The sequence below is a fragment of the Cervus elaphus genome, chromosome 5, assembly GCF_910594005.1.
Source record: "Cervus elaphus chromosome 5, mCerEla1.1, whole genome shotgun sequence".
Classification (NCBI taxonomy): domain Eukaryota; kingdom Metazoa; phylum Chordata; class Mammalia; order Artiodactyla; family Cervidae; genus Cervus; species Cervus elaphus.
Genome location: NC_057819.1, coordinates 104960695 through 104984823, shown reverse-complemented (window position 1 = coordinate 104984823; position 24129 = coordinate 104960695). Strand labels below are relative to the sequence as shown.

The window sequence follows — 24129 nt, the reverse complement described above, 5'->3', positions numbered from 1 at the left end:
TGATCTCTGCTGCAGTGTTCACTTCCACTGGAGTTAGGGCGAAGCCTGGAGGGTTTGGATGGTGGGGTGGTGGGGAGGAAGACTGTGATATCAGCTAGCCAACCATTCAGAACAAGAGCAGGACCACTAGCAAAATTAGATCTTGGCTTACAAGAAGAGATTTGTGTCTCAATGACTCATTTGTTACCGTTTTATTTTCACTTCCTGTTAATCCTTGATACCCCAGTCAGGGACTCCATATAATATAGATATGAGAACTCTTTTGTAACAACTGTGATGTCCTCGTTTCCTGTTTCTGTGAGGGCATGACAATGGCAGTGTTCTTTCCAGGAGGTCATCTCTCTTTAGAAGCATCACATTCTATTGGGGAGTGGTGATCTTTGCTCTATTTTATAAGCCCCAGGGAATCACGCAGCCCCACATCTCAGTTGCAGGATGGTCTTTTACCAAAACAAAGGAGGCAGGTTTAGGATCCTGGAAATGAAGTTTCATTGATAACGGAAACAACCTGGTTGATTGTACTGGTTGATCATTATTTATAATACTTTGTTCTTTTTAGAAATGGTCCTTTGACTCTAGCATAACTTAAGACAATGTTAAAAAAAAAAAAAAGCACCAAGCTCACATACATGAGCTGTACGTGTAACAGCTGTAATCCACATAAATGGATTAGCTGTATTTGGGTATTGGTCCACACAATATTGACTCCTGACTCTGCAATGTATTCTGGCATAGAATTTCTAAAGTTCTAATCTGAAATATTTGCATTTTTTAAAAACTGTGTTTAGGGAAGGAGCCAAGATGGCGGAGGAGTAGGACGGGGAGACCACTTTCTCTCCTACAAATTCATCAAAAGAATAACTGAACGCAGAGCAAACTTTGCAAAACAACTTCTGATCGCTAGCTGAGGTCATCAGGCGCCCAGAAAAGCAGCCCATTGTCTTCGAAAGGAGGTAGGACAAAATATAAAAAACAAAAAGTGAGACAAAAGAGCTAAGGACGGACATCCGTCCCGGGAAGGGAGTCTTAGGCGGCATTGCTTGGGGTAGGGTCCGGGCCTGAGTGCCCTGAGGACAATCGGAGGGAGCTTCTGTGAGTTCCCAACTTGAACTGTGGGAGACCAAAAGAGAGAGAGTAAATTAACCGGCCCGAACTCACTGCCGGCGGTTCGCAGAACAAAGAGACCGAGAAAATCCAGAGAAGAGCTCGCAGGCTGCGGACCGGCCCAGCCCCGCTGGAGGCAGGAGGCAGGGGGCAGGGGAAGGTCGCGGAGAGACACAGGGCGCAGGCACCCGACCGGCGCGGGTGGGGACTGGGGCTGGGGACGCGGAGGGCAGAAGGCGCAGGCACCCGACTGCCGCCAGAGGAAACTGAAACTGGGACCGTGGAAGGGAGTGGGCGCGCCACACCTGGGGAGAGTGCGCCCACCAAGCCCCTGGCTGCCTGGACCGCTCTGACGGGGAAGGCACAGAGAGCAGGCGCAGCTTTTCACTCCGCGCTTTTGTGGAACACCCGAGGGCTGGAACCTCGCGCAGCGCGGGGCGCGCTCCATATAGAGCAGCCGGGAGCCTGAGCAGCGCAGACGGAGAAAGCGGCGTCGGCCCCTCCCGGCAGCGCCAGCCCGTCCCCGCTGCGCAAGCCCGTCCCCATAGCGCCAGCCCCTCCCTGCAGCGTCAGCCCCTCCCCTCAGAGCGACGGAACTAGCTACCTGAATAAGAGTCCACCTCCGCCCGCCTGTGTCGGCGGAAATGAGGCTCTGAAGAGACCGGCAAACGGAAGCCAAATAAACAAAAGGGAACCGCTTCAGAAGGGACTGGTGCAACAGATTAAAATCCCTCTAGAAAACACCGACTACACCGGAAGGGGCCTGTAGATATCGAGAAGTGTAAGCTGGAATGAGGAGCTATCTGAAACTGAGCCGAACCCACACCGACCGCAACAGCTCCAGAGAAACTCCTAGATATAATTTTACTTTTTTCTCTCTTTTTTTTTTCTTTTTTATTTTTTCTCTTTTATTTTCCTTTAAAATCCCCTATTATTCCCCCATTACTCCTTAACTTTCATTTCCATAGATTTTTACGATTTTTTTAATTAGGGAGAAAAAAAAATTTTTTTTTCTTTTTTCTTTTTTTTTTCTTTCCTTTTTCTTTTCTATTTTTCTTTTTCTCTTATTTCTTTTAAAGTCCTCTAGTACTCCTCCTCTACTACTCCTTAATTTTCATTTTCAATACACTATAACCTTACAAAAAAAAAAAAAAGGAGAAGCCCTATTTTTAAACCGAAGATTATTCTCTCCCAATCTTGACTCTCTGTTTTCTACCTCAGAACACCTCTATTTCCTCCTTTCCCCTTCTCTTCCCAATCCAATTCTGTGAATCTTTGTAGGTGACTGGGCTACAGAGAACACTCTGGGAACAGACAGCTGCGTAGATCTGTCTCTCTCCTCTTGAGTCCCCCTTTTTCTCCTCCTGCTCATCTCTATCTCCCTCCTCCCTCTCCTCTTCTTCATGTAACTCTGTGAACCTCTCTGGGTGTCCCTAACGGGGGAGAATCTTTTCGCCATTAACCTAGAAGTTTTCTTATCAGTGCTGTATAGTTGGAGAAGTCCTGAGACTACAGGAAGAATAAAACTGAAATCCAGAGGCAGGAGACATAAGCCCATAACCTGAGAACACCAGAAAACTCCTGACTACATGGAACTTTAAGTAATAAGTGACTGTCCAAAAGCCTCCATACCTACACTGAAACCAACCACCACCCAAGAGCCAATAAGTTTTAGAGCAAGACATACCACGCAAATTCTCCAGCAACGCAGGAACATAGCCCTGAACGTCAACATACAGGCTGCCCAAGGTCACACCTAACACATAGACCCATCTCAAAACTCATTACTGGGCACTCCATTGCTCTCCAAAGAGAAGAAATCAAGTTCCATGCACCAGAACACTGACGCAAGCTTCCCTAACCAGGAAACCTTGACAAGCGAATCGTCTAACCCCACCCACTGGGTAAATCCTCCACAATAAAAAGGAACCACAGACCTCCAGAATACAGAAAGCCCACTCCAGACACAGCAATCTAAACAAGATGAAAAGGCAGAGAAATACCCAACAGGTAAAGGAACATGAAAAATGCCCACCAAGTCAAACAAAAGAGGAGGAGATAGGGAATCTACCTGAAAAAGAATTTAGAATAATGATAATAAAAATGATCCAAAATCTTGAAAACAAAATGGAGTTACAGATAAATAGCCTGGAAACAAAGATTGAAAAGATACAAGAAATGTTTAATAAAGACCTAGAAGAAATAAAAAAGAGTCAATTAAAAATGAATAATGCAATGAATGAGATAAAAAACACTTTGGAGGGAACCAAGAGTAGAATAACGGAGGCAGAAGATAGGATAAGTGAGATAGAAGATAAAATGGTGGAAATAAATGAAGCAGAGAGGAAAAAAGAAAAAAGGATCAAAAGAAATGAGGACAACCTCAGGGACCTCTGGGACAATGTGAAATGCCCCAACATTCGAATCATAGGAGTTCCAGAAGAAGAAGACAAAAAGAAAGGCCATTAGAAAATACTCGAGGAGATAATAGCTGAAAACTTCCCTAAAATGGGGAAGGAAATAGCCACCCAAGTCCAAGAAACCCAGAGAGTCCCAAACAGGATAAACCCAAGGCGAAACACCCCAAGACACATATTAATCAAATTAACAAAGATCAAACACAAAGAACAAATATTAAAAGCAGCAAGGGAGAAACAACAAATAACACACAAAGGGATCCCCATAAGGATAACAGCTGATCTATCAATAGAAACCCTCCAGGCCAGAAGGGAATGGCAGGACGTACTGAAAGTAATGAAAGAGAATAACCTACAACCTAGATTACTGTATCCAGCAAGGATCTCATTCAGATATGAAGGAGAATTCAAAAGCTTTACAGATAAACAAAAGCTGAGAGAATTCAGCATCACCAAACCAGCTCTTCAACAAATGCTAAAGGATCTTCTCTAGACAGGAAATGCAGAAAGGTTGTATAAACGTGAACCCAAAACAACAAAGTAAATGGCAACGGGACCACACCTATCAATAATTACCCTAAATGTAAATGGGTTGAATGCCCCAACCAAAAGACAAAGATTGGCTGAATGGATACAAAAACAAGACGCCTATATATGCTGTCTACAAGAGACCCACCTCAAAACAAGAGACACATACAGACTAAAAGTGAAGGGCTGGAAAAAAATATTTCATGCAAACGGAGACCAAAAGAAAGCAGGAGTCGCAATACTCATATCAGATAAAATAGACTTTAAAATAAAGGATGTGAAAAGAGACAAAGAAGGACAATACATAATGATCAAAGGATCAATCCAAGAAGAAGATATAACAATTATAAATATATATGCATCCAACATAGGAGCACTGCAATATGTACGGCAAACACTAACGAGTATGAAAGAGGAAATTAATAGTAACACAATAATAGTGGGAGACTTTAATACCCCACTCACAACTATGGATAGATCAACTAAACAGAAAATTAACAAGGAAACACAAACCTTAAATGACACAATGGACCAGCTAGACCTAATTGATATCTATAGGACATTTCACCCCAAAACAATCAACTTCACCTTTTTCTCAAGTGCACACGGAACCTTCTCCAGAATAGATCACATCCTGGGCCATAAATCTGGTCTTGGAAAATTCAAAAAAATTGAAATCATTCCAGTCATCTTTTCTGACCACAGTGCAGTAAGATTAGATCTCAATTACAGGAAAAAAATTGTTAAAAATTCAAACATATGGAGGCTAAATAACACGCTTCTGAATAACCAACAAATCATAGAAGAAATCAAAAAAGAAATCAAAATATGTATAGAAATGAATGAAAATGAAAACACAACAACCCAAAACCTATGGGACACTGTAAAAGCAGTGCTAAGGGGAAGGTTCATAGCATTACAGGCTCACATCAAGAAACAAGAAAAAAGCCAAATAAATAACCTAACTCTACACCTAAAGCAATTAGAGAAGGAAGAAATGAAGAACCCCAGGGTTAGCAGAAGGAAAGAAATCTTAAAAATCAGGGCAGAAATAAATGCAAAAGAAACTAAAGAGACCATAGCAAAAATCAACAAAGCTAAAAGCTGGTTTTTTGAAAAAATAAACAAAATTGACAAACCATTAGCAAGACTCATTAAGAAACAAAGAGAGAAGAACCAAATTAACAAAATTAGAAATGAAAATGGAGAGATCACAACAGACAACACTGAAATACAAAGGATCATCAGAGACTACTACCAGCAGCTCTATGCCAATAAAATGGACAACTTGGATGAAATGGACAAATTCTTAGAAAAGTATAACTTTCCAAAACTGAACCAGGAAGAAATAGAAGATCTTAACAGACCCATCACAAGCAAGGAAATCGAAACTGTAATCAAAAATCTTCCAGCAAACAAAAGCCCAGGACCAGATGGCTTCACAGCTGAATTCTACCAAAAATTTAGAGAAGAGCTAACACCTATCTTACTCAAACTCTTCCAGAAAATTGCAGATGAAGCTAAGCTTCCAAACTCATTCTATGAGGCCACCATCACCCTAATTCCAAAACCAGACAAAGATGCCACAAAAAAGGAAAACTACAGGCCAATATTGCTGATGAACATAGATGCAAAAATCCTTAACAAAATTCTAGCAAACAGAATCCAACAACATATTTAAAAAATCATACACCATGACCAAGTGGGCTTTATCCCAGGAATGCAAGGATTCTTTAATATCCGCAAATCAATCAATGTATACACCACATTAACAAATTGAAAGATAAAAACCATATGATTATCTCAATAGATGCAGAGAAAGCCTTTGACAAAATTCAACACTCATTTATGATTAAAACTCTCCAAAAAGCAGGAATAGAAGGAACATACCTCAACATAATAAAAGCTATATATGACAAACCCACAGCAAGCATCACCCTCAATGGTGAAAAATTGAAAGCATTTCCCCTGAAATCAGGAACAAGACAAGGGTGCCCACTCTCACCACTACTATTCAACATAGTGTTGGAAGTTTTGGCCACGGCAATCAGAGCAGAAAAAGAAGTAAAAGGAATCCAGATAGGAAAAGAAGAAGTGAAACTCTCACTGTTTGCAGATGACATGATCCTCTACATAGAAAACCCTAAAGACTCTACCAGAAAATTACTAGAGCTAATCAATGAATATAGTAAAGTTGCAAGATATAAAATTAACACACAGAAATCCCTTGCATTCCTATATACTAACAATGAAAAAACAGAAAGAGAACTTAAGGAAACAATACCATTCACCATTGCAACAAAAAGAATAAAATACTTAGGAGTATATCTACCTAAAGAAACAAAAGACCTATACATAGAAAACTATAAAACACTGATGAAAGAAATCAAAGAGGACACAAACAGATGGAGAAATATACCGTGTTCATGGATTGGAAGAATCAATATTGTCAAAATGGCTATTCTACCCAAAGCAATCTATAGATTCAATGCAATCCCTATCAAGCTACCAACGGTATTTTTCACAGAACTAGAACAAATAATTTCACAATTTGTATGGAAATACAAAAAACCTCAAATAGCCAAAGTACTCTTGAGAAAGAAGAATGGAACTGGAGGAATCAACCTGCCTGACTTCAGACTCTACTACAAAGCCACAGTCATCAAGACGGTATGGTACTGGCACAAAGACAGAAATATAGATCAATGGAACAGAATAGAAAGCCCAGAGATAAATCCATGTACCTATGGACACCTTATCTTTGACAAAGGAGGCAAGGATATACAATGGAAAAAAGACAACCTCTTTAACAAGTGGTGCTGGGAAACTGGTCAACCACTTGTAAAAGAATGAAACTAGAACACTTTCTAACACCAAAACACAAAAATAAACTCAAAATGGATTAAAGATATAAATGTAAGACCAGAAACTATAAAACTCCTAGAGGAGAACATAGGCAAAACACTCTCCGACATAAATCACAGCAAGATCCTCTATGACCCACCTCCCAGAATATTGGAAATAAAAGCAAAACTAAACAAATGGGACCTAATGAAACTTAAAAGCTTTTGCACTACAAAGGAAACTATAAGTAAGGTGAAAAGACAGCCCTCAGATTGGGAGAAAATAATAGCAAATGAAGAAACAGACAAAGGATTAATCTCAAAAATATACAAGCAACTCCTGAAGCTCAATTCCAGAAAAATAAATGACCCAATCAAAAAATGGGCCAAAGAACTAAACAGACATTTCTCCAAGGAAGACATACAGATGGCTAACAAACACATGAAAAGATGCTCAACATCACTCATTATTAGAGAAATGCAAATCAAAACCACAATGAGGTACCACTACACGCCAGTCAGGATGGCCGCGATCCAAAAGTCTACAAGCAATAAATGCTGGAGAGGGTGTGGAGAAAAGGGAACCCTCTTACACTGTTGGTGGGAATGCAAACTAGTACAGCCGCTATGGAAAACAGTGTGGAGATTTCTTAAAAAACTGGAAATAGACCTGCCATATGACCCAGCAATCCCACTTCTGGGCATACACACCAAGGAAACCAGATCTGAAAGAGACACGTGCACCCCAATGTTCATTGCATCACTGTTTATAATAGCCAGGACATGGAAGCAACCTAGATGCCCATCAGCAGATGAATGGATAAGGAAGCTGTGGTACATATATACCATGGAATATTACTCAGGTGTTAAGAAGAATTCATTTGAACCAGTCCTAATGAGATGGATGAAACTGGAGCCCCTTATACAGAGTGAAGTAAGCCAGAAAGATAACATTACAGCATACTAACACATATATATGGAATTTAGAAAGATGGTAACGATAACCCTATATGCAAAACAGAAAAAGAGACACAGAAATACAGAACAGACTTTTGAACTCTGTGGGAGAATGTGAGGGTGGGATATTTCAAAAGAACAGCAAGTATACTATCTATGGTGAAACAGATCACCAGCCCAGGTGGGATGCATGAGACAAGTGCTCGGGCCTGGTGCACTGGGAAGACCCAGAGGAATCGGGTGGAGAGGGAGGTGGGAGGGGGGATCGGGATGGGGAATACGTGTAAATCTATGGCTGATTCATATCAATGTATGACAAAACCCACTGAAATGTTGTGAAGTAATTAGCCTCCAACTAATAAAAAAATAAAAAAAAATAAAAAAATAAAATAAAATAAAATAAAATAAAAACTGTGTTTACTCTGTCCCCTGATGCTGGGAAAGATTGTAGGCAGGAGGAGAAGGGGACGACAGAGGATGAGATGATTGGATGACATCACCGACTCAATTGACATGAATTTGAGCAAAGTCTGGGAGATGGTGAAGGACAGGGAAGCCTGGCATGCTGCAGTCCATGGGGCTGCAAAGAGTCAGACAGGACTGCGTGACTGAACAACAGCAACAACTCTTTGTTTTGTTCTGTTGCCAGTAATAAGGAGGTCAAATGTGCAGAAGCTAACAGAGAGAGAAAATTTTACTGGCATACTTCTCTTAGCCCAGAGGTAGTTTTAGCTTGATGCATGGTTTGATCTATAAGTTCAAATAAAATGATCAGAACTTGATTTCTCCCCTTTTCTGTTTGTGGGATTTGGTTTGGTTGATATTTTTTCCTCAGGCAGGCTCTTTCCTCTTAGTGACAAAATAGCTGCAGAAGCTCCAGCCTGTGACCTTGGATTTTGTGGGCAGGAGCATGGGTTCTGTGGTTAGGATCACCTGGATTCTAATCTTACTAATCGGGTGACTTTAACCAAGTTACCTTTCATTTGCAAGCCTCAGCCTATGAAAAAGTCTCCTAATAAAGTGTCTCTCTTCTGGTGACTGTGAGGATTAAATCAGATAATCTATGTAAAGCACTTGAAGGTTCCTGGTGCCTAGGACCTACAGAAAAGACAGAGGAGAATTCCCCCAGCATCTTCATTTACACCTGTTTTCTTTGTATCTCCTGTTACAACAGCGGACTATTCCTCCTCTTGTAAAGGCCAGCTTCCTTCTTGTTCTCAAGTCTCTCCTTCTCTCCTTTGTAAAGATTTTGTTTCTTTGGTCTCTGTATCCTGCATTGTGCATCCTTCACTCTGAACAAGATGTTTTCAAAATGCAAACATGAGAAAAGCAGAACTGTACTAGAGCCAGAGTCACTGGTTAGTAAAAGTCAGTTCCAAGCATTTCTTTCCATCTTTACGTACAGTGATATCACATGGGTAGCTGGAAATCAATCCCCATGAGAGCCTTTATGCTGCAGAAAATGGCCAATGCTGCACTACAGACCAAAGTTTGACTCCAGAGAGCCAGTAAACATTTATCAGTGCACCACTGATAAAAACAAATAATAGGTATAACTTATTAAAAATGAACAAACCCCAAACTTTCCTGGAGTCCAGATTCTCCTCCTTAACCTTAACAGCCAAGCATCTCCCAAGGGGTGGTCTCTATGTTATCACCATCTACCCCACCATATTTATCCTTCAACTTCCCACATTAGAGCTTTTGCCCCTAATATGCATCTGAAACACCTTGTCAAGGGCTCTGGGGACCTCTTGCTTCCTGAACAAGTGGACATCACTTTGTCTTTATCCAACATATTAAATAAAAATATGTTCTTAGATGCTTTTGGCATTGATGATGGCTACATCCTTCTTGGAATGTTTTTATGCTTGGCTCATAATTCAAAGATCTTTTTTTTCTTCTTTTCTCAACTGGTTCTTTTTTTCTTAGACCCTTATGACACTAGACAGATGCAGGTTTGATTCCTGGACTGGGAAGATCCCCTGGAGAAGGGAAAGGCTACCCATTCCAGTATTCGGGCCTAGAGAATTCATAGGGTTGCAAAGAGTCGGACATGACTGAGCGACTTTCACTTTCAAACTGGTTCTTTTTTTCTTAGTCCCTTATGCTTACTCCTCCTTCTTTGTTGTTTAGTTGCTAAGCCATGTCTGACTCTTTGCTACCCCATGAGCTGTAGCCCCCTAAGCTCCTCTGTCCCTGGCATTTTCCAGGCAAGAATAGTGGAGTGGGTTGCTGTGCCCTCCACCAAGGGATCTTCCTGACCCAGGGATCTAACCTGCATCTCTTGTGTCTTCTGCATTGCAGGCAGATTCTTTACCAGTGAGCCACCAGGGAAGCCCTCCTCCTTCTTTACCAAACTTCACAAACCTGTTAAGGCTCCCTGAGGCTTAGATATTAACTTTCTCCTAGGTGAGTGTTTCCATTCCTCTCAGTTTAAGTACCATTTTGATAGTGGTCATTTTCAAGTTTCTCTAAAGCCCAGGCCTTTCTTCTGAGTCTGGATCCACTTCAACTCCCTGATTTACTCATTAGGATGTCACAGAGAACACTTGAACTTAGTGCAACCCAAGCAAAATTCCTGAATTTCCTCCTCCCAAAAAAGCCCCTCAAACTCCCAACATGACACACAGCCTCCCGCACCACACACCTTCCCCCAGCACGACACACAGTCACGAGACTTTCCTGAATCCATGCGTGTTACCACTTAACGGATTCAGCTTGAAAGCATAGGAGTCATTTTTTATTTTTCCTTTTCTCTCAACTGATGCCCAAATTATCATCAGATCCCTTCTGTTTTCTCTCCAATTGCCCTTTTCTTCAAATCTGCTGTTGCTGCATTAGTTCTCAGCTGCCATGGTTCCACTAGATTTTCAGAAGTCCTCCTTCTCTCTCTTCTGGTTACACTGCCTTTTTCTTTAGTCCCTCGTTACATGCTTCCGAGCCTGGTGGGCTGCAGTCCACAGAGTTGCAGAGGAATCCGACACGACTTAGTGACTAAATAGCAGCAACCACCTCCCTATGAGCCTTTGCACATGCTGTTCCTTCTCGCCTGGCCTGTCCCTCACTCCGCTCTTCACCTGGTTAATCTTGCTCATCTTTTTCCACTCAGCTGAATTCCTGATACCCCTCACTGAGGCAGGCGCTTCTTTTAGACTGAATTCCGCACCAAATTCTTTACTTTCGAGACACTGATCATAGTTGCATCTTTACATTTTTATGAATTAATGAATGCCTATCTTCCTCTTCTTTTCATACTGTTCATGAGTTTCTCACGGCAAGAATACTGGACTGGTTTGCCATCCCTCCTCCAGTGGACCCCGTTTTGTCAGAACCCTTCCCTATGACCCCTCTCCATCTTGGGTAGCCCTGCCCAGTATGGCTCATAGCTTCCTTGAGTTATGCAAGCCCCTTCCGCACAATAAGGCTGTGAATAACAAGATCTTCCCCACCAATCATAAGAATCAAGAGGGCAGGAGCAGTTCCTTGTTTTATCCCCAATGTCTTGTAAACACAGTAAGACATTCAATACATAGTTGATGAGTGAATGAATAGAAATCGCATTAGTAACACTAGTGTCAAGTTCATAGGAAGATGAGACCCTCTGTGCCAGTGAGGTCAGGGGAGCTGGGGAACCCACAAACACCAAGACCTTCAGGCTGAAGGCCCCCATTCACAGAGAAATGAACGTGGCAGCGAGTGACTGTAAGGCATGCTTCACCCTCCCAATCCCACTTCCCAAGAACCATGGGGTGTCTTTGGACGGTTTCTCAGTCAGCTCTGCATCTGAGTGTACCCTCGGCTTCGATCAGTGCATGTGGACCCTTGATCACCTTGGCAAAAAGCAACAAAGTGTTAGCTTCTCACCAGACCTAACAGATAGCTGTTCAGCACAGCTACTCTTAATGTAGATCTCATCTGAAACCCAGTTTTCATAGTGTTGGATTTTTATTTTTCTTTAAATGGTATTCAGGTTTGATCTTCTTACACTACAGTTCCTCTTACCTCAACTGCACCCTGAAATTGTGTCTTATTTTAAATCAATCATCTTCCTACCTCTTCTGGAATATCCCTGGCTACATTGCACTGGATTTTATAGGAATGGATCCCAAAGCTTTCCTCAGTGTCTCTTATTTTAGGTTCTTCTCTTTAAGTTCTATGTGGTGCCTTACAGAGCTTATTGCAACCTCCTAACCTCCTGATGGAGTTAGTGCTTTTGCTCAAATCACCTCCAATTTGAAACAATTTGTGATTCCCATAATATGCTCACTTCCCAGCTCTTCTGAATTGTACTTTTAAAAAAGCTTCAGTTTTCTTATTGGAAGCAGCTGAGGAGACAGAGAAGAATAAAATCTATCTCCCATAGGAGAAAGGGTGCAATCGGATTGCCAGGGTTTTGTATAAGGATTACAGAAAATCAGAACTAAAAAGGAATGTTTTACATGAGACCAAAGAATGTTAAGGCCACCCTGGTGAAGCCATTGCCAAGGGCACTGTGCTAACACTGATCTAGTGCAGGTCATCAACTGCTCCATTTCATTCATCTGCAAATGTTTAATATGCTGATAAATTGTACTCCTTTGGCCACCTCCACCCCCCCCCCCCCCACCGCCCCTGCCATCAATCTCTTTTTTGGCGGCATCAAAGCAGCCATTCATTGGCTGCGTTTGGTGGAAATGAGGTGCAATCGATGTCAGGGTTGCATTACTAGTGTTATAACCTGGCATTTGGTATCATCTAGACATACCTTATGCTGCATTTACCTGGCCTCATGCAATCTTCTCTAGTCCACCTGTTGTCCCTCCCATTGGAATTTTCTGCTCTTCTGTCTGCACATCTGCAATGAGCCTTTTGGGGACAGAGTCACATTTCAGCCCTTTCTGACTCTCCAGATGTAATGACCAGGCTCCAGGGAAGTTTTTGTGTTTATCTCCTGTCTCTTCACAGAGAGGCAGTTGGGGAGAGCGGTTATTTTCTCATTGTGAACTAAAAAGCAGCAACCTTTCCCAGCAGTGATGAAGAAACTCTTGGCCTGTCTGCTGCACACATTCAAACCACGTTTGGAAGCAGATCAGTGTCATAGGCACGTGATTTTTATACACAATGCTCGCTGACTTATCGTTTACACTGATAGACTTGTAGTTACATCTGGTCCTCAAAGCTGAGGCACCCACAGATAATCTGCTTTGGAACTACCTTAACAAACGGTGGTGAGTTTATTTCTTTTTATCTGTTGGATATGAAAGTCTTTGAGAAAAAATAAATAAGGAAAATCTAAGGAATCATTTTCACAGAATTTCTTTTCCAAACATAATGCTATTGGAAGAATGGCTGTCTGCACCCTTCCTTCAGGACTTCCCAGCTGCTGGATTTCATTCTTTGCTTTGAGCTCGGAATCCGCTCAGTTGAAAAGGGGACAAAGACAGTTCTAGATTTTTCCATTATTTTTCCCAGGCAGTGCTAGAAAAAGCCTTGCAGCATGCATGTTAAGTAGTTTCAGTTGTGTCTGACTCTTGCAACCCCATGGACTGTAACCCTCCAGGCTCCTTTGTCCATGGAATTCTCCAGGCAAAGATACTGGAGTGGGTGACCATTTCCTTCTCCAGGTGATTTTTCCCGACCCAGGGATCGAACCCACATCTCCTACAGCTCATGCATTGACAAGCAGATTTCTTACCACTGAGCCACGGGGGATGCCCGAAAAGAGCCTTAGGAGTGGTCTGATCCCAGGTTCTCTTCTCTTTGCATAACAGTCTTGAGTGGAAAATAGGGGTCAAGGGGTTTTCCTGAGGTCTCACACCTCTGGATTTCAGGAGTCTTTTTCTTGGTCAAGGTTTATTAAGAATGACACTCCAAGTGTTTTAGTTACTTGCATAACTTCATACCAGGCAGAACTTCTCACAGGGACATAAAGCCCGGCCGAGCAGTTAGAGATGGTAGAGCAAGTTTCTAACTCTCCCCAGCTTGTTTAGAAGAGTTGACTTTCCCTTTGGAATTTTACACTCAACTTTGGTGGAGAGAATGGGGCATTTCCTTTATTTTCCAGTTGCATTAATTGACGTGGGTGGTGACACCTGCTGGCTGGCTCCACTGGTCCCCGCTGGGTTAGATTCTCCGTTGTGTGAGATGGAAACGTGCTTGCTCTGCTTGCCTCTGACCACCTAGTGTTCCTTTGTGGGTGGAGGGGGAGGCTGCCCTGGGGCCAGGTGCTCTTCTGCCTTCACTTGGGGGAGGTGCCACGGAGCAGAGATGAATAAGGTTCTCCAGCCTTCCATGCCTGGCGGTGAATCCACCTGGAATGCCAATCTTTCCCATGGGGGCTAGTGTCTCGTTCCAGCCCCAGTGCCCTTCCAGTCTCCTCCAATGGGATTGGCTTTTGGTTTCCCCATTCAGCTCTGTCTCGCTCAGTGAATAGATGGACAGGAAATTGGCCCAGATATTTGGTGGCTCCAAGCACATTTATGGGGAGGAGGGTTATGAGCAGTTGGAAAATTATAGAACTCCAAGTGCTCAGGAATGCTTTGCAAAAATAGATGCATTTCCCTTCCAGTTGGGGTCTGCATCACAATGGACCTCTTCACGTCCCTGAATAGGTAAGAAAATCCTACAACTAGTTGTGTTTTTCTCAGGTAGCATTTATTAAGCACCTGTTGCATCAGAAACAGCAGCAGCACAGATGGATGGACCTGCCAGTCCTTCGAGCTGGAGGAAGCCACATTGCCATCACTCACTGAAGCCCGACCTTGGGTTTCAGAAAATGAATGGTGGCTCCGGGTCTTGTGTTCCGTGGCCTGTGCCTTTGACAAGGCTCTGCTTCTGCTTCAGTGAAGCCTCTGTCTCGCCTTCCATGTGCCCTCCTCCCATCCATCCCAGCCAAGTTCACTGCCAAGGGAGAGGAGGGCAGACACCAAAACTTTAAGTTCAAAATTCCGCTGAGGGGCTGCCTGGCTTGCTCTGCTTTTATTTTCTTCAAAAGCATTTCTTTAAAGGAAGTAGGTGGACCTTGAATACAGTTCCAACTGTGCATGTGTCCCAGGGGATGTGTGTGGTCAGCTCCTCAGGCCCCATCCTTGTCTTCAAGGCAGATCTCTCTGGCATGTTCATTTTCTTCCCTGTGCTGCTATTGTTGTTCAGTCGCTAAGTCATGTTCAACTTTTGTGACCTCACAGACTGCAGCACGCCAGGCTTCCTTGTCCTCCACTATCTCCTGGAGTTTGCTCAGATTCACGTCCATTGAGTTGGTGATGCTATCTAACTATGTCATCCTCTGCCGCCCCCTTTTCCTCTTGCCTTCAATCTTTCCCAGCATCGGGGTCTTTTCCAGTGAGTCAGCTCTTCTCATCAGGTGGCCAAAGTTTTGGAGCTTCAGCTTCAGCATCAGTCCTTCCAATGAATATTTATGATTGATTTCCTTTAGGATGGACTGGTTGGATCTCCTTGTCATCCAAGGGACTCTCAAGAGTCTTCGCCAGCACCACAGTATGAAAGCATCAATTCTTCTGTGCTCAGCCTTCTTTATGTCCAACTCTCACATTTGTACATGACTACTGAAAAAACCATAGCTTTGACTATACGTACCTTTGTTGGGAAAGTGATGTCGCTGCCTTTTAATATGCTGTCTAGGTTTGTCATAGCTTTCCTTCCAAGGAGCAAACATCTTCTATTGTCATGGCTGCAGTCTCTGTCTGCAGTGATTTTGGAGCCCAAGAAATAAAACCTGTCACTGCTTCCACCTTTTCCCCTTTTACTTCCCATGAAGTGATGGGACTGATGCCATGATCCAATGTGTATTTTTTGCATTTCTGTGTTTATATGTTTACTAATTAGGCTTTCCCTCTACAAGGTAAGCTCCCTGAGAGCAGGGACCCCACATTTCCTGTTGACACACACTCCCAGCCCCTGGCAAGGGGCTCTGGAAAGATCTCTGGATGAATTGGAACAAACATGCACAAAGTAAAAGGTAAGTTTTTTTCTCTCTTCACTTCGCTCTCTCCTGGCCCCACTCCTCAATGTTCACGACTGTTAATAGTTTGATTTACATCCTGTCCTTGGTGCTAGAAGTAAAGAACCCACCTGCCAATGTAGGAGACATAAAAGATGTGGATTCAATCCCTGGATTGGGATGATCCCCTGGAGAAGGGAAGAGCAACCCACTCCAGTATTTTTGCCTGGAGAATCCCATGGACCTAGGAGCCTGGTGGGCTACAGTCCACGGGATTGCAAAGAGTTAGACACGACTGAAGTGACTTAGCATTCTCTCTCAAATGTCTCCCACTGCATTCACAAGACTGCCTCCACACCACGGACATGCCTTCTCCTCCCCAGTGGGAAGTGCACAGTTTTTGTACTGGGTGAGTACTCAGGATAAAACCCTGAAATGCAAGCAGAAATCTACCATGACCAGGACTAAGAGATTACACTCTGAACCCTGGGTAGGCGTATTTGGAACCTCAAATTGTAAATTTAGCTGCTGTGTCGAGGGTGGAAAAAAAGCAAGAGTCCTTATCTGAGAACAAACAGTGAAATCTAGACTTGGCAGGCGAAAGAATTCTTGTATGTGACCCGAGTAATCTCAAAAGACAAGAGTAGCTGTGGTCTTTGCAGGCAGCACTGTTTTCATGATCAACGGTTGACTTTTTCCCCTTTTGTGTGGATTGAGATTATAATGCAATCCAATCATCAGACATAGAAATGCACACTTAACAAAAATCAGTAATAACCTGTAAGTGAAGGGATAAAGCTTACAGAGAGAGTGGGGGTGGGGTGGGATGGGCAGAGCCCAATCAGTGAAGTCACTGTGCAACTTTTATCAAAATAATGGAAGTTTTGGAACATGGAGAGATTTGGAGGAAATCGTCATTGGACAGTTGTATTTGTGAAACTGATTTGTGAAATCTCTGCTACGAAAATGGTATAATTTTTTTTTTCACCTGGAATACCTGAATGATCCAAGGACTACTGGATTAATTAAAATCAGGAATCACAGCCTTAAAGACAGGGGACCCCAACCCCTGCAATCTAACTTAGCCTGGTGATCTGAGGTGGAGCTGATGTAATAATAATAAAGTGCACAATATATGTAAAGCACTTAACATATCATCCTGAAAGCATTCCTGTCCCCAGTCTGTAGAAAAATTTTCTTCCATGATATTGGTTCCTGGTGCCAGAAAGGTTGGGGACTGCTGCTTTAAGAGCATCTACAAGGTTATCATAAACACATGTGTCCGGAGATAGCACATGTGGAGACCAAAGCTCTGACAAGTGATAAATGCATTTCCCTTTGTCTGAGCGGACGTCTCTCAGTCATAGTCAAAGATCATCTCAGCTTGGCTAACTCTGTGACTACTGATTGCCTGTGAGTTTCCTTTCCTGATGCTGCTAGATTCAACCCCCGTTTGTCACAAGGATCAGTTGGCACTAACTTAATTACTGGAAGGACTGCATTCATCTTTTTCATCCAATACAAAATGATGTCCTCAACTATTAATACATGTGATGTGTGGTATGAGGAAGTCGAGATAGGTGAGTTCAGGAACCTCTAGACACACAGGTTGAAGGAGTATTAATTTTGAAAGTGGCAAGTCTGTAAATCACTGTGACAGAGTTCCTACCGATCGCTAACTTTTAGCATTTGCTTTCATGATCACAGACACAATAAAGGATGAATCTTGTTTTCTTGAGGCTTCAGAACAGAGACACAGCTCCATGGTCTGTGGTGAATTATTACTTTGTCTCAGGAGTTGCCCTATAAATCATTCCTGAGGCTTAAACCTCATAAAAATAAATCTCTGCGTGTTTCTAACCAGCACCTCTGGTGTTCTCAATGTCATCTACAAAATAAAGCAATCACTGTTGAGATTTTTCTCGTATTGTGTGACGTCTCCCCGCTGTCACTACCTGGGGAGAATGACTTACTGTTATAGAGAAAGGCAGATACTCGACTGTCATCCACAGAGAGCCAGAGGTGCTTAACAAGTCCACTAATGGATTCTATTTCTCATCCTGATTGGTTGCTGGGGGGCCTGTCACTGTGCACACCTAGCAGATCAGTGAAGACGTTGTTGTGACACTGTGCCCTCAGAGATCCTCTTGGACCATCTGACACTTTCAGTCACTGTCACTTAGAAAGGCACTATCCAGAGATGACTTGCATTTTCAAAAGTATGGAATGGGTATCTGTTAAAGGAAAAATCCATCAATGATGGTAAGTTTCTTTCCTTATACTCACCTGTGTTGGAAATTTCTGTCTGGATTGACATGGAGGCTGAAGGCAACTGTAGTTACCATCTATAACCTCGTTCTCATTGGTTGTTCCTGGTGCATCTGTTCTAACCAACAGTCCATTCGTGGCATGATTGGTACCCCTGGACACTCCCCTCACGCCCTCTTAAAAGAATGCATGGGCCAAAAGACATCACTAATGTCTGAAAAAGTCTTTTAAAAAGATCTGGCCCTCTGGGAGAAGATGTTGATGATATTTAATTCCTACAAATTTGTTGTCAATTTGAGGTCAGATTTGATCTGGCTTCCCTGGTGGCTCAGCTGGTAAAGAATCTGCCTGCAAAGCGGGAGACCTGGGTTTGATCCCTGGGTTGGGAAGTTTCCCCTGGAGAAGGGAAAAGCTACCCACTCCAGTATTCTGGCCTGGAGAATTCCATGGACTGTATAGCCATGGTTGCAAAGAGTCAGACACGACTGAGTAACTTTCACTTTCACTTGATCTGGCTGGAGATGGGAATAGCAAACAAATTGAGGTGTGGATATTTTATTTTTTCTAAGCTAATATTACCAGGGAAAGAATCACAGATCATCCCCAAGCAGAAGGAGTATTTTGAATGAGAATTTTAGAAAAGGATTTTTTTTTTCTGATTATACTAGTAATAAATGTTTATTGCAGAACATTTGGATAATAATAATAATTCCCTGTAACATTACAGCCCAGAGATAAACAGTGTTAAATGCAGCATTTGGCCTTTCTTTCCCTTTATAAATTTGTTTCATCTTTGCTTTATCTGTACACAATTGTGTCATGCTCTATATAAGCTGAGTTTTCACTTAAGATATACTTGGCATTTTTCCATTCCTTAAAAATTCACAAAAATTATTCAAATATATTTTAATGCCTATACATATCCAATTGTGTTTAACCAAACTTTTAATGAATATATAGATTCTTTCCCATTTTTTGTATCATAAATTATACTAAGAACCATGTAAATCTTGGTGTGCAGCTCTGATGATTTCTTCATTCTAAAAATCAAAATCATTATTACTGGGGTGAAGAATATAAACATTTTTAAGGCTTTCAAAGCACACATTGCCAAATTAAACATCAGAAAGATTACATTACTGACCATTGCACAATCAGTGTTTGAGCAAAGCCATTCTCTCTTCCTTTCATCAAGCAATTATTTGATCACAACAAGAGCAAAAAAAAAAAAAAAAAAACGCAAAAAAACAAAAACCTAGACAGCATATTAAAAAGCAGAGCCATTACTTAACCAACAAAGGTCTGTCTAGTCAAAGCTATGGTTTTTCCAGTAGTCATGTATGGATGTGAGAGTTGGACTATAAAGAAAGCTGAGCGCTGAAGAATTGATGCTTTTGAATTGTGGTGTTGGAGAAGACTCTTGAGAGTCCCTTGGACTGCGAGGAGATCCAGCCAGCCCATCCTAAAGGAGATCAGTCCTGAATATTCATTGGAAGAACTGATGCTTAAGCTGAAACTCCAATACTTTGGCCACCTGATGTGAAGAACCGACTCATTGGAAAAGACCCTGATGCTGGGAAAGATTGAAGGCGGGAGGAGAAGGGTATGGCAGAGGATGAGACAGTTGGATGGCATCACTGACTCAATGGACAGGAGTTTGAGCAAACTCCGGGAGATGGTGAAGGACAGGGAAGCCTGGTGTGCTGAAGCCCGTGGGGTTGCAAAGAGACAGACACAACTGAGCAATTGAATTGAACATTTTAACGTGCTCCTTTTTGTCTCCATTGATTCTTTTTTTATTTTATATGTATTTTTATAAGCCACATAAATAACTTGGAGCAAAGTAGAGAGTTATTAACACATACAAAGTACCTTATTCAGTGAAATAAACTGAAATGATTCAACTAAAAAAAAATAAAAATCATAATATTCTGTAAAAAATCAATGGGGGTTCCTACTCAAATTTTACAGTTCTGTGCGAGGGGAAGATGGAACATGGACACAAGTCTGCATTTTTGTTAGGGATTCGGTAGCTAAATGGATGCTGAGAGGAAGACCAGGCAGTCACAGCTGGGAGACTCACCTTGTACGAAAGGACATCTCCTGCCTGTCTTGGCTGAAGCTGCTGGACACACTTGTGGTGGATTAAACAGGTGGCGTAGGGGCCCTGGCCTGCACCCTGCATGTTGAAGCCCCACTGTCTGCCTTTCCCCTGCAAAGTAGAAAGTGTCAGTGAAGTTCTGCAGGGTCTTCTCCACTTTGAAGGACTCTCTAGTTTTCGATAGGAAGTGGGGATCTTGAATGAACAAAATGTGCTTCCAGACCCTGGTGGCTCAGTGGTGAAGAATCCACCTGCATGCAGGAGATGAGGGTTCGATTTCTGGGTCAGGAAGATCCCCTGGAGAAGGAAATGGCAACCCACTCCAGTATTCTTGCCTGGGAAATCCCATGGACAGAGGAGCCTGGTGGCCTACAGTCCATGGGGTCACAAAAGAGTCAGACATAGCTTAACAACTAAACAACAACAACAAATATAGATATCGGTATCTCCCTAGAAATGCTAGGAAGTCATATAGAATTATAAAGACATGTCTAATAAAAAACATGCTTTTTCTTAACTCTCTTTATCCAAAGGGCTTTAAGATGAATGATGTAAAAAACAACAAAAGACTATTACAAATTCCCAACCTTTCCCGGTTTCCTTCTTCTTCACATTTGTCTTTTCTCCAGATAACACGGTGATACTGAAAAAACATGAATGCAGAGACAATTACAGGATACAATATGTAGTTATGACTGAAACCCTTTCAGTCCACGATTTCAGCTTGGGTTGGTGCATTAGACAAAGCCCAGATTCCTCACACTGCGGGTTTGCTCGGGGGTCCAAGGTGGACCTTTTGTTGTAATAGTCTGTGGGTGCTGGTGGCTGATAGCGTTTGTTTCCTCTCTAACCTCCAGCTGAAATCTCTGTTGAAAAGGAGCTTTGTCTGCTTGGTTTTCCTGGTGTGGCTTTAACATATGTCCATTTTCCATGGATAGATGAACATTTGACCATCCGTGTGATGTGCCAATTCCTACCTTTGTCCTTCAAAGGTCGAAACAACACCCTTGCTGCCATTAGAATTCCCTTCACAAAGCACAAGGAAATCTCTCCTAAGGCACAGCTAACCCGCTCTGGGCTTCATAATTAGCTTCTGTAATAAAGTACTTAATCAGAATAGAAGCCCTTACTAATTACAGCAGGAAGTTGGGGCAGGGGACTTACCCACAGCTGGGGGGAGGCTCTGCAGAGGTGATGGGAATGCATACCCACAAGGGTCCCTGGCCACAGAGCCCCAGGCCTTAATTAGCCCCTGCAATTAAAAATGAAAACAATCCTCCATTTTCTCATTAAAAGATGGAAGTCCCTCCCCCACTGCATTAATGGGAATAATAATTTTGCTATTGCAAAGACTGTGCCGATGGCCAAAGACAATGGTTGGTTCCTGCCCCTCAAGACCTTGGCAACCCCTTAGCTTGCTAAGTTTCAGACACCTCTGTATAAAGGGAGATGGATCAGGGTTATTGTCACAGGTCAGGACACAAAATACTTGGGGATAGGGGTCCTTTTGCCTGTAAGATCACACGCTATAAATCAAAGTGCACCGCTACATTTAGAATGGATAACCAACAAGGACCTCCTGTGGAGCACTGGGAACTCTGCTCCGTGTTATGTGGCAGCCTGGGTGGGAGGGGAGTTTGGGGGAGAGTGGATACACGTGTACATATGGCTGAGTCCCTTCACCGTTCACCTGAAACTATCACAACATTGTTAATCAGCTATACCTCAATGTAATATAAAAAGTTTTAAAAAAGAAAGAAAAAGCGGGGAGGTTTCCTCCTCGGAACTGGTGGCAGCAATCGGCTCTTCCTCTGTGTTTTGTAAATTCAGCCACGAATCCAGCCAGACAGATGTGGGCAAGGCTTGCGATCCAGTTACTCCACTAATTTTCAGAAGCCTAGAGCTGAGGGGTGTCCCCATGGCTCCTTGGGATTCCTATGTTTGTTTTCTCTCCGTTGCTAGGGTAACCGGTGCCCAGCAGCAGCTGTAACAACTGTCAGCATGTGTCAATCTCACCTTGACTCTGATAGCCAAAAGGAATACAGATGGATGAAGAGATTGAAAAAAATTAAAAATGAAAGAAAACTCACCCCCAGGGGAGAATTTGAGTATTTACTCTACAGGACACGGGGACAGAGGACAGACCAGAGGGTAACTGATGGCTTTGGGGATGCAGCTGCCAGGGTTATAACATCCCGGGAAGCCAAGCCACCGACCGTGGGAGCTTAATAAAGACAGTTTCTTGAAGTTACTGCCTAAGAACAACCAAAAGAAAACTGTCTCAACAGGTTGTTATTCAGTTGCTGCGTTGTGTCTGACTCATTGTGACTCCAGGGACTGCAGCACAACAGGCTTCCTTGTCCATCACCAACGCCCAGAGCTTGTTCAGACTCATGTCCATTGAGTCAGTGATGCCATCCAACCATCTCATCCTCTGTCACCCCCTTCTCCTCCTGCCCTCAATCTTTCCCAGCATCAGGGTCTTTTCTAATAAGTTGATTTTTCACATCAGGTGGCCCAAGTATTGGAGCTTCAGCTTCAGCATCAGTCCTTCCAATGAGTATTCAGGGTTGATTTCCTTTAGGTTGACTGCAGTCTTAATAGGAGGGAATGTCAAAAATGCTTCCCTAGAAAATTTGAGAAAGTGGTTTTTTAAAAAAGGGCTTGGCTATGAAAGTTAAGAATATTTGGAGCACTTGTACCTAACCATTAGTGTTTTCTGTCTCTTGTCTCTTAATGAGGGCTGACCTTAGATTTAATGTACTTTTTTCTCTTCTAACCCATAGAAAGCAAAGCTGATTTGGAGATACACAGATAATTTTCACAGAATCACTTCCAAAGATGATGGTGTCTTAATATCGGAAATGTTACTGAGACATGTAGCTGAAGATTCACCAGAACTATGTCTGAGGAGCTCAGCACCTAACCCTGAAGTGTTGTTATTATTTCTCATCCTCTTTTTTGCTGGATTTTTTTTTTTTTTCTGTTAGAGCTATGTGGCTCAGGCACATGGGATTGGTTAAGTGGCAAGTATCTTTTTCTGAATTGTTTTAAATTTATAGTAATAAAAACTGTGTGTGTGTGTGTGTGTGTATGTGAGAGAGAGAGAGAGAGAGAGAGAGAGAGAGAGAGAGAGAGAGAGAGGCAGACCAGTGGAAGCGAATTACAGAATTGAGGGTTGAGAAAATTGAGGGTTGTCTCTGATACAAGACAGAGACAGACAGAAGAGAATGTTTGCAAATGTGTGCAAAGGACAGACCATTCACTAAAGGGTTGTTGGGCTAATGGACTTTGCTGGTGGGGCTGGGGGGGAGTAAAGGTGAATTCTACCGGACAAAGTTTGGGTTTGGTAAAGGGTGGGATTTGGGGCTTTGGTAGAGGGTAAGTTTTCAAGTATATCTGTCAAACTTTCTTTCTTTAAAACAATATCTAAAATTACAGAAATAAATAGGACAAAATGATAATGTCCGTTACATGCAAGTCATTGCACACTTATATCTGTTTTGTATTTTCTTGTACTTAAGTGTATATGGGAATATTCTGTATACACACATACATGTGTGCATGTATGTGTATATGTGGGCTATACATTACATGTATGTGTATGCTCCATCACTAAGTTGTGTCCATCTCTTTTTCGACCCCATGGACTGTTAGCCTGCCAGGATCCTCTGTCTATGGGATTTCCCAGGCAAGAGTACTGGAGTGGATTGCCATTTCCTTCTCCAGGGGATCTTTCTGACCCAGGGATTGAACTCATACTTCTTGTGTCTCCTGAATTGACAGGCCGGTTCTTTACCACTGGGCCACCTGGGAAGCCCATACATTGTATACGTGTACATATATGTATATATTCTATATTCATATATAGAATATACTATATATATAAATATGTGTGTGACATATTTTTTAAAAGCCTCAGTAGTAAGAAGGAGGCAGAAATGAAAGGTCTTTCATGCTCTCTTGGGG

General features: G+C 42.5%; 1 long non-coding RNA gene across 1 annotated transcript; it reads left to right on the top strand.

Annotated features, from left to right (window-relative positions):
* Positions 1-15690: 15690 nt before the first annotated feature.
* LOC122693442 lies at positions 15691-23312 on the top strand. The gene is made up of 2 exons (XR_006340900.1): positions 15691-15809; positions 22947-23312. It is a non-coding gene; the product is annotated as an uncharacterized LOC122693442 (long non-coding RNA).
* Positions 23313-24129: the final 817 nt, after the last annotated feature.